This window comes from Perognathus longimembris, chromosome 17 (genome assembly GCF_023159225.1).
Source record: "Perognathus longimembris pacificus isolate PPM17 chromosome 17, ASM2315922v1, whole genome shotgun sequence".
Taxonomy (NCBI): Eukaryota; Metazoa; Chordata; class Mammalia; order Rodentia; family Heteromyidae; genus Perognathus; species Perognathus longimembris.
The window spans coordinates 39,010,945-39,020,464 of NC_063177.1; the positions used below are offsets into that span (position 1 = coordinate 39,010,945).

Below are 9,520 nucleotides of genomic sequence, written 5' to 3' on the forward strand. Positions count from 1 at the left end.
CCGGGTCCGGGACCAAGGGTAACCCCTAACACCCCCACCCCATCAAACACACACACACAAAACCAGGAAAACTTCTAAGCAGGTGCAGGGAGGGCGCCATGAGCATCAAGCCAAGAGACTAGCGAGGGAGCCGGTTCCAGGCGGAGGCAAGAAGGCGGAAAGCTCCGGGAGAGTGCGGGCTCCAGCCCGCGAGGACAGCCTCGGCACTCACCTCTCGGCCCAAGTCGGCGCGCGGCTCTCCCACCACAGGGCCCAGTCGGCAGCCACTCCCCGGAGCGCTCCAGCGACTGGCGGACGCCCGGGATCCGGCTTTTGTCCGGGCCCAGGCGGGCTACTCCCCGCCCCCCATCGGCTCACAGCGAGAGCGGCCCTGCGATTGGGTACACGCGTTCCCTAGCCTGAGCGCCGGGGCTCCTCCTTATTCGCTGCCGCTCTGCCCCGCCCCCTGAGAGGGCGGGGACGCAGGGCGACTGGGATTTGTAGTTCTGCTTCCGAGAGTCCGCGGGGCCGAGTCTAGGTTTGGGGGCGTGTCCGGAGGCGTGGCTTCGGGTGGGGAGATGGGCTGGGCTGTTCAGCGAGAAGTAGGTATGCGGCTGGGGGCCATGGCCTGATCGCTTCAGAGGCTGGGCCGACTGACTCCCTGGTGAGGTAGTCGGAGGAGGGAGTTGTTAGCCCCTATGGCTGTGGCACTTCTATAGGGACCTGGAGTCCCCTCCCTCCCAAGGGAAAAACTGCATCGGCCACATCGGACTTACCCCGGCTTTTGAGCAGCCCTGTCTGAGGTGCTGCCCTTTGGCACGTGGCTCCTCTCCCCGCCCGGGCTAGTTGACCCATCAGACAGACTACTCAAGGTGGGATAAACCTGAGGGAAGGGGTGAATAGCGGGGCTAGAAGGATGCCAATCCCACTGCCTTCCTCGCATCTGCTCTGTTAGCCCGGATCAGGTCAGATTTAAAAATCCAAAGGAGATTTTCTAGCTCAGGGCTGGGGCAATCTCTGCCAGTCCCTTCTCCCACTCAGCCTCACACTTAAAGACACTGGAAAGAATAAACTGCTCCTCCTCTTTTTCGGTAGGTCTGAGCTGCTCCCTGAACCTAACAACTGTCTCATCCACTAATCAGCTCAGGTGATAAGGTCTGCCCAGTGGTCAGACTATCAGCTTGTACACAAGGTCAAACATACACTGCAACCATGTTGCAACAAAAGCTTCCCCCCTTAGCTCTCCAATTCCATTGCAGCCAGGAGTTGGGCAGTTGAACTTGTTACCTATGCCTGAACTAATTGTTGCCTGATGGTGTCACTTCCTGGTCCTTTCCTTCATTCTTCCTTCTGAAATAGCAGCTCTTCACCTGCTCTTGTTCCTTCTCTCTTCCTAGAGAGTCTTGTACTGCTACAGAAATTAAACTCCACCACTTCCACCACTACCAGGAACCTCCCCAAATAGCAAAACTCTCTAGGAAGGATTATTTCTTCTAGGCAAAGAAAATAATCTCCAGCTGTGTGTCATGGCTCAAGCTTGTAATCCCAGCTACTCGGAACTGTGGGATTTTAGAAAATGACAGTTTAAAACCAGCAGGGGCAAAACATTATCAAGACCCTATCTCAACAAACAAGCTGAGTTGGGCATGGTGTAACTGTTAGGAAACTGAGTCATGAATGTTAGGAAAGATCAAGTGGAAGAAATGAGAGATGGCAGAGCCCTCAACAGACCAGAACAGGCTTTATTTAATCCTTGCTGCAGAGGGACTCCATGTAACTTGGAGCGGGGTCGGAGAAACAGGGAGGGCAGGGATGTGTTTAAGTGTTTTTTATTTATACATTTGAGGGTGAGAGTTTCTTTTGAATGTTTTTGTAGTTATCACAGACTTTATAATGTTCTTGCAGCTGTGGCAGACAATGCACTTTCAGATAAGGTCAGGGGTGAAGTTTAACTCAAGGATAGGGATAAGATTCTGGGGAGATTTTCAGGGGGGGGGTTGTCAGTGGGCCATGGGAGCAACATTGAGTTATGAGAACAAAGTAGATTCCTATCAGTTACATATCTGTCATCTCAGATAGGTGGAAGCTGTAGGTTGGAGAATCGTGGTCCAAGGTCTACCCAAGACTCTATTTGAAGAATAACTTAAAGCAAAAAGGACTGGGAGATGGCTCAAGTGATAGAGCACAGGTACAAGGCTCTGAATGCAAAGCCTAAGACAGAGAAAGAAACAGAGAGAGAAACAGAATCTCCTATGAAGATATCCCAATTATGGCCTTGAGAGACAGCAACTCAGGGTTTTTATGGGCTAACCAGACTATTGTAGGTAAAAATTGATCTGAGACACAACCACTCCTTTGGTTATTAAAATAGATTCCAGGTGGAAATAAACTACTACAAAGTCTTTGTACATCAATCTGGTGTTGTCAATAAAACTTAAACTTACTTGTTCTTTGCTCCAGCAATCCTATCTCCAGAACAAGGTACCAAGGAGGTCCCTGGGAGGAATGAACTTCAACTTGGGGTGCCAGATTCACGAGATGGCAGAAATGACTCTGATAGAGACCAGTAAAGTTTCCTAGTAAAGCAAAACAAAGAAAAGTACAGTACACACCCTGACTTGGACATGGCCACATGAAGAGGGGTCTATGCCGAGTTCTAACATTACAGTTACTTGGGGAGAGGGACTTCATTTAAATATTCCGATAGCTAAGTGCTTCTTAGGGTCCCACGGCACCACACATATCTGGATCATTCCAGCTACTATGGCATTCTGCTGTTATGGACTTGCTGGGGAGATGTTGTCTACCTTTTGTGATTTAAATCGCCATTCAGACATGACAGTTTTTCCAGCCTGGGGGAATTTTTTGTTTCTTGTTTATATTTTGGTACTGTGGCTTGACCTGGGGGGGGAAGGGCTTTCACCTGCTAGACAACTGCTCTACTTGAGCTATGCAGTCCTTTTCTTTTGAGATAGGGTCTAACTTTTCCCCTGCTGGCCTGGAACTCAAAATTGTCCTCCTTCTACCCCTCCCAAGTAGCTGGGATTACAGGGGGTGAGCCACCATACCACCATGTCCCACTTCAGGTAGTTTTCGTGAAGGAATGTGGTCCCTAGGGCATAATAAACATCTGAAGCAAGGATGGGAGTTGTGGCTCAAGTAGTAGAGCAAAGGCCCTGAGCTCAAGCCCCAGTTCAAGCCTCCTCCTCTCATCAAAAAAAAAAAAAAAAAAAAAAAAAAAAAGTTAGGTTTGAAGCAAGGATGAAAGTGGAGAGAGGAGGAGGTCATTGTTTTACAGTTCAGGGAAGGAAGGAATGCAAACTTTCTTCATGAAAAGAGGCTAGTCCTCACGCACTTCTAGTCCAACTTTATTTCTGAATGCCTAGTTTCTGTCTCACTGTCCACATGCCCAGCCTATCATGCCTCTATTCTAACAATCTTTTTCACAATCTTGTCTAACAATCTAGCTAGCCTTCAGGTGTGCTTATATACGTGACTGAAGATTGGGATCATTGTACTTTTCTTCTTTAAATACTCAGTAAACATTTGCTGCCAAGTAACACTCAAACCCAGGTGTTGCTGGAGCCCAGTTTGACTAAACTGGGGCAGGGGCAGCAAGAAAGTAATTGTTCAGGAATGAAGGCAGAGAGGTACTGATTGGGCTGCAGGTCTGTGAGCCAGCTGTTTACGTTTCTCTCCCTTCACTTCCACCCTCTAGCATCCTAGATAATGAGAAGACTCAGTACTCTGCCATATGCCCCCAGAGCTTCCTCTAACCCAGATTAATCAAGTTATTAGTCTCATCTTCTTAATCATTCTGTTATGTGACTTAATGACTTCGAATGTTTTGCTCTTCCCATTTGAATCACCTCTCTGCCCTTCTGGACTAGCCAGAGAGACAAGTCTATGCAACCTCATAGAGTGGACTATAGACACCATCTCCTTGCCCAGGGTTTGGGCATTTTCCCTCACGTCTAAAAGGCTTAGATCGGCTAGTGACTCCCTCTAGATTTTGAACTATTTTGTACTGAGCAGCTAATATACAAAACAAATACACTCGCGCCAACTCCTCAGAGCAACAGTTTGAAGTCAATGGGATCACTATTTTGCAGATGGGCAATGTGGCCTTTATATGATTCCCCTAACTCCAAGTCCCCAGCCCTTTCCCTTACAACCTGCTGCAGGAGAGGAGGAAGATCCTGTTCAGTGAGTCACCCTCATTTGACCTCATTGACAATTCAAAGCCCAGGAATGGGCCTTGTCCAGTTTGTTTTTTGTTTTTTGTTTTTTGGCCAGTCCTGGGCCTTGGACTCAGGGCCTGAGCACTGTCCCTGACTTCTTCCCGCTCAAGGCTAGCACTCTGCCACTTGAGCCACAGCGCCGCTTCTGGCCGTTTTCTGTATATGTGGTGCTGGGGAATCGAACCTAGGGCCTCGTGTATCCGAGGCAGGCACTCTTGCCACTAGGCTATATCCCCAGCCCCCTTGTCCAGTTTGTTATCTCCAATGTCAACGGTGCTACTAAGGCATATATTAGGCACTCACTGCGTATAACTGAATGAATTAGTAAATGAAAGAAAGAGAGCTTGGCATGGTGGCATATGCCTGTAATCCCAGCATTCAGTAGGCAGAGTCAGTTTGAGGCCAGCATGTATGTGTACATGAGAGAAAGAGGCGGGGGCGGGGGGGGAGAGTAGTAGGGGAGAGAGGTTGCAGAGGAAGGGTAAAGAAAGGGGAGGAGGGTATGATTCAGGAGGAGGGTCTTTATGAGTGTGTCCAGTTCTAAACTAACCTCTGAGTAAGGTAGATGGAGACAGGGGCCAGCAGAGGTCCACCCTGTGCAGAAGCAAGGTATTCTAACTCCTAGACTACTCACCTTGGGGAAGTATTGATCAGCCTCCTATTGGCGCCAAGGGCTATTGTTAGGGCTGACCTGAAAACTGGAGAAACTAAATATAAGTTTTAGTGTTAAAATTATAACAGCTTCTAAACCCTGGTGATGACTCCATGCTAGGGGGCTGCACCCCCACCCATGAGACTAGTTTCTTATAGTTTGATATTTAAAAATGTAGGGAGCACTTGTTCCCCTCTATACCTGGGTAGCAACCATGGTAACGGACAGTAAAAAATGATCATAGTCGGGCTGGGGATATGGCCTAGTGGCAAGAGTGCTTGCCTCGTATACTTGAAGCCCTGGGTTCGATTCCCCAGCACCACATATACAGAAAATGGCCAGAAGTGGCGCTGTGACTCAAGTGGCAGAGTGCTAGCCTTGAGCAAAAAGAAGCCAGGGACAGTGCTCAGGCCCTGAGTCCAAGCCCCAGGACTGGCAAAAAAAAAAAAAAAAAAAAATGATCATAGTCATACACTATAGAAATAACCATAATAGTAGTAGAAATGGTAACTGTTGGGTTGGTTTACTTATGATTGAGTACTGGATTGTTTTAGCCCGCTCAAGCTTGCTTAGTGGTAATGGGGAAACATGGTCGCAATTGTTAAAATAAAGTTGGTACTAGGTCAGCCTGACTGCAATATTCTGCTTCTGTAAACGGCTTGCTTAACCCATTTGTGACTTGCTCTACCCCCTGCACTAACCCCCTGCATCAGAGCTACGTGACCACCTGTTGTCAATTCCTGATATCGAGGCCAGTTCCCGATATCAAAGCCAAAATAGGTAACTGAAAGGGTAGATGGCTAATAGAAATAGGACAAGACTTGCTTGCTAAATGTCATCCAATCAAGTATCTGCCAAGTTGGAAATACCCTGCCCCTGTTGTAATCACAATACAAACCCTGCCTATCTGAGGGTTGGGGCTCTCAATCCAGGTCTGCTGTGTCGGTGATGGTTGGGAGACCAGGCTCGAGCTTGCAATAAAGACTCTCCTGCGTTTGCATCGGTATCGGCTCCTTGGTGGTCTTTGGGGACCGGAAATCTGGCATAACACTATGTGTTCTGGAGATGCTATATGCTATATGGAGGTTTAACATCTGATGGTAACATCTCACCCCAGGAAAGCTGGAGCGAAGAGATAGGACTGCCAGCACCCTGGGCAGCAGTTCTGTTCCTGGCGATGCGACACCTCTGCTAGTGTTCTCCAGAAAGACCACATAACCTTAGGCTGGCTCCTTCCCACAGTCATCCCACCACTCCTACCCCCTTCACTCTTGCCTTCTCTCAAAGCTGCCACTGCTGCTGTGCAATGCCCTTCTCTTTCAGGGGAAACCTACAGTCCCTCCTGTACACACAGGTCACTTACCCTTGACTTCTTTTTTGTTTGTTTTGCTCAAGGCTAGTGCTCTGCCACTTTGAGCTACCTACCTCCACTTCTGGTTCTTTGGAGGTTAATTGGAGATAAGAATCCCACTAACTTTCCTGCCCAGGCTGGCTGTGAACAGTGATCTTCAGATCTCAGACTCCTAAGAAGCTAGAATTACAGGTGTAAGCCACCAGTGCTGGCTACCCCTGACTTTTATGTGGGACACAATTAACCTTGTTTCAGAATGAGCTTATTATTTGAGGCAGGCAGAAGCAGAGGCCAATATCTTCCTCTGACACCAATCTTAAGAGTTTAGGAGGGCAGCTCTCCTTTAGGATGCTCAGAGGCTTCCTCCCAAGTGCAGAGTGCATCTTCCTCTCTTTTTCTGATCATTTAGGTAATCCCTCTCAAGGATGCTGGGCCCCAGGTGATGCTTATTTGGGGCTCCTGAATCATAGATTTCCTAAACATCCGAACACTAAAACGCTTCAGATATCCAGCCCGTTTCCAGGACAGCTGGCCTACACCTGTAATCCCAGCACTCTAGAGACGGAGACCAGTGGAGGATGGAGAAGTCAAGGCCATAGAGTGAGACCCTAAGCTACCTGTCTCAAAAACAAAGCAAAACAAAAAAACCAAGAGAGAGAAATACAATCTTGTCAACCCTCTGACTTTACAAAAGAAAAATCAGGAAACTGAGATCCAAAAACAGATGATCTTTCTGCTGATAAGGACAGATGGATGCAACCTCTCTTTGGACCATTTAACACTATCTAGTAGAAGCGAAAAGAGTACAGCGGGTGGGGCCTGCCTGTCATCTCACTCAGCACTCAGGAGGCTGAGGTAGTGGATCTCAAATTTTAGACTCTGCTTCAAAAATAAATTATTATTATTTTGGAAGATCCACATACCCTAAGATCCTCTAGGTGTGTTCTTTACAGAATCTCATAACAGGGAAAACATCATACTTTGGTTTTGTTTAAGCATTGAGACTACAGACATGCCCATCATGATCAGCTTGGACAATGTTTCTTGACTTACCTGTGTAATGATGACAAGGAAGTTCATTTTATAAGTATTTATTGATGTGTGGATGAATGTTTCTTCACCTGTGCTCTATTCCAAAACAAAGGAAGTAAGGTATTAATATAAACAGCTAGCTAGGAAATGGCTGAGACAGGCAGAAATCCAATTCCAAGGCAATCTGAGGCATAGATCTTTGCCCAGCTCACCTATATCCTCCTGCTGTGTCCTGGGGCCAACCCTGTCACTTCTAGTGGCAGTGTTTGGGGCTATTACAAGAGAAGTGGCTGTGAGTGTTTACCCACAAGTCTTTGTGTGGACATTGGCTTTGATGTTTCTTGGGTAAATCTGTTAAGTGTGCAATGGCTAGGTCATAAGGTAAATACATATTTAACTTTTTCAGAGGCTGCCACATTATTTCCAAATGTGGTTACACCATTTTCTATTCCCAAGAGCAGTATATAAGAGTTCCAGTTGCTTCAAAGCCCCACTAACACACCTGGTAAGGTCAATCTTTTAAAGTTGGTTTTTTGTTGTTTTTTTTTAATGTCAATGAACTTGTATGCAGGCATACATACGCGCGTACGTGTGCACACACAGACACACACATCTTACATTCCAGTGTGATAGATACTTCAACCAGCAGAGAATTGTATCTCATACTGGGCTCCTACGGAGTCTTCAGAGAGAGAGAGAGAGAGAGAAAGACCAGGCTGGAAGACTTGACAAATGATATCCAATAGGGGATGCTTGTACTAGACATGTGGGAAGAGGAAGGTTGAGCCCCTGGTGGGTGGGTGTATGGTGTGGGGTTTCATGTGGATCCAAAGCTCTTCATCAGCTCTTCATCTTGCATAGACAATCTGTCAACAGGTATTTGGAAGACATAAGCCTAGGCATGCTGACTCATCCTTGAATGATGCTGCTTCCTTATGGTGAGGAGACATGAATATCCAGTGGCAGGTTGAGGACATTCTGTGGTACATATCAATTATCTTCACCTCTATCTCTACACCATGAAGGAGATCTTTTTCTGGCCTCCTAGTGCATGTTCTCAAGCAAGTCAGAGTGCCCATCCTGTCTCCAACTTTAGACAAATCCAGCCTTTTCTCCACTCTTAATAAATATCTTCTGTACATCTCCTTTGGTTAAGTAGCTCTTCAAATCCATTCTTTAGTTGAGTTAGTTGTCCTATTATAATAGAGTTGTGATATCGTTTTATGTCTGGTCTCAAACAAATCCCTTGTCAGGTTAATGTTTTGTTAACTGTTCAGTTCCAGTATGCATTATGCCTTGTTCAGTTTAATTTTGTTTGCTGTGCTGGGCATTGAATGGAGGGCCTTTGTGAGGCTGGGACGTTTTCTATCCTCAAGCTGCACCTCAAGCCCCATGTTACACCTTTAACATTTTCACTTAATAGGGAGCAAAGGGACTGGAGGCATGGCTCAACACCTGTTATCAAGCACAAATGAGCAAACTATTCTTCATTCTCATTTTGACAAATTTCTTTCCTTTTTCATGATTTTTGTGTCCTGTTATTTTCATCGATGTTTTTTCTTTTTTAATTTTATTGTCAAGGTGATGTACAGAGGGGTTACTGATAAATACATATGTAAGGTAGTAAGTAAATTTCTTGTCAGACTTGTGACCCCCTCTTTCATTTTTCTCCCACTTTCCCTCCCCCTCTATTTTTTTCTAACTAATTTTTGTATGTAGTGTGAGGCCAAGGTAAAAATTTCTGTCAAAATTTCTGGTGCGTTAGTTTTAGGGATATGTCTGTCCAAATATTCCAGTACCATGTGTGGAAAAAATTATCATTTCCTCATTGAATTTCCTTGGCAACTTTTTGAATATAAATTGATTATACCTCCTACAAAAAGATTCTAACTATGGACTCTATGCTATGTCATTAATCTGTATATCCATCTACGCTATGGACTCTATTCTATGTCATTAATCTGAATATCCATCTATGTGAAAACCGTTACTATGGGGCTGGGGATATGGCCTAGTGGCAAGAGAGCTTGCCTCGTATACATGAGGCCCTGGGATCGATTCCCCAGCACCACATATACAGAAAACGGCCAGAAGTGGCGCTGTGGCTCAAGTGGCAGAGTGCTAGCCTTGAGCAAAAAGGAAGCCGGGGACAGTGTTCAGGCCCTGAGTCTAAGGCCCAGGACTGGCCAAAAAAAAAAAAGAAAACCATTACTATAGCTATAAAATAAGTCTTGATTTGGGCCTGGTCACACACATCTGTAATCC

The 9,520-nt window shown here is 46.2% G+C and overlaps 1 protein-coding gene across 1 annotated transcript in view; it reads right to left on the bottom strand.

Annotated features, from left to right (window-relative positions):
- The window catches only part of Acly (ATP citrate lyase), a 45,381-nt gene extending 45,045 nt beyond the window's left edge, over positions 1–336 (bottom strand). Inside the window, 1 exon segment of the mRNA XM_048365156.1 lies at positions 212–336. The gene's annotated coding sequence lies outside the window, so the exon portion shown is untranslated.
- Positions 337–9,520: the final 9,184 nt, after the last annotated feature.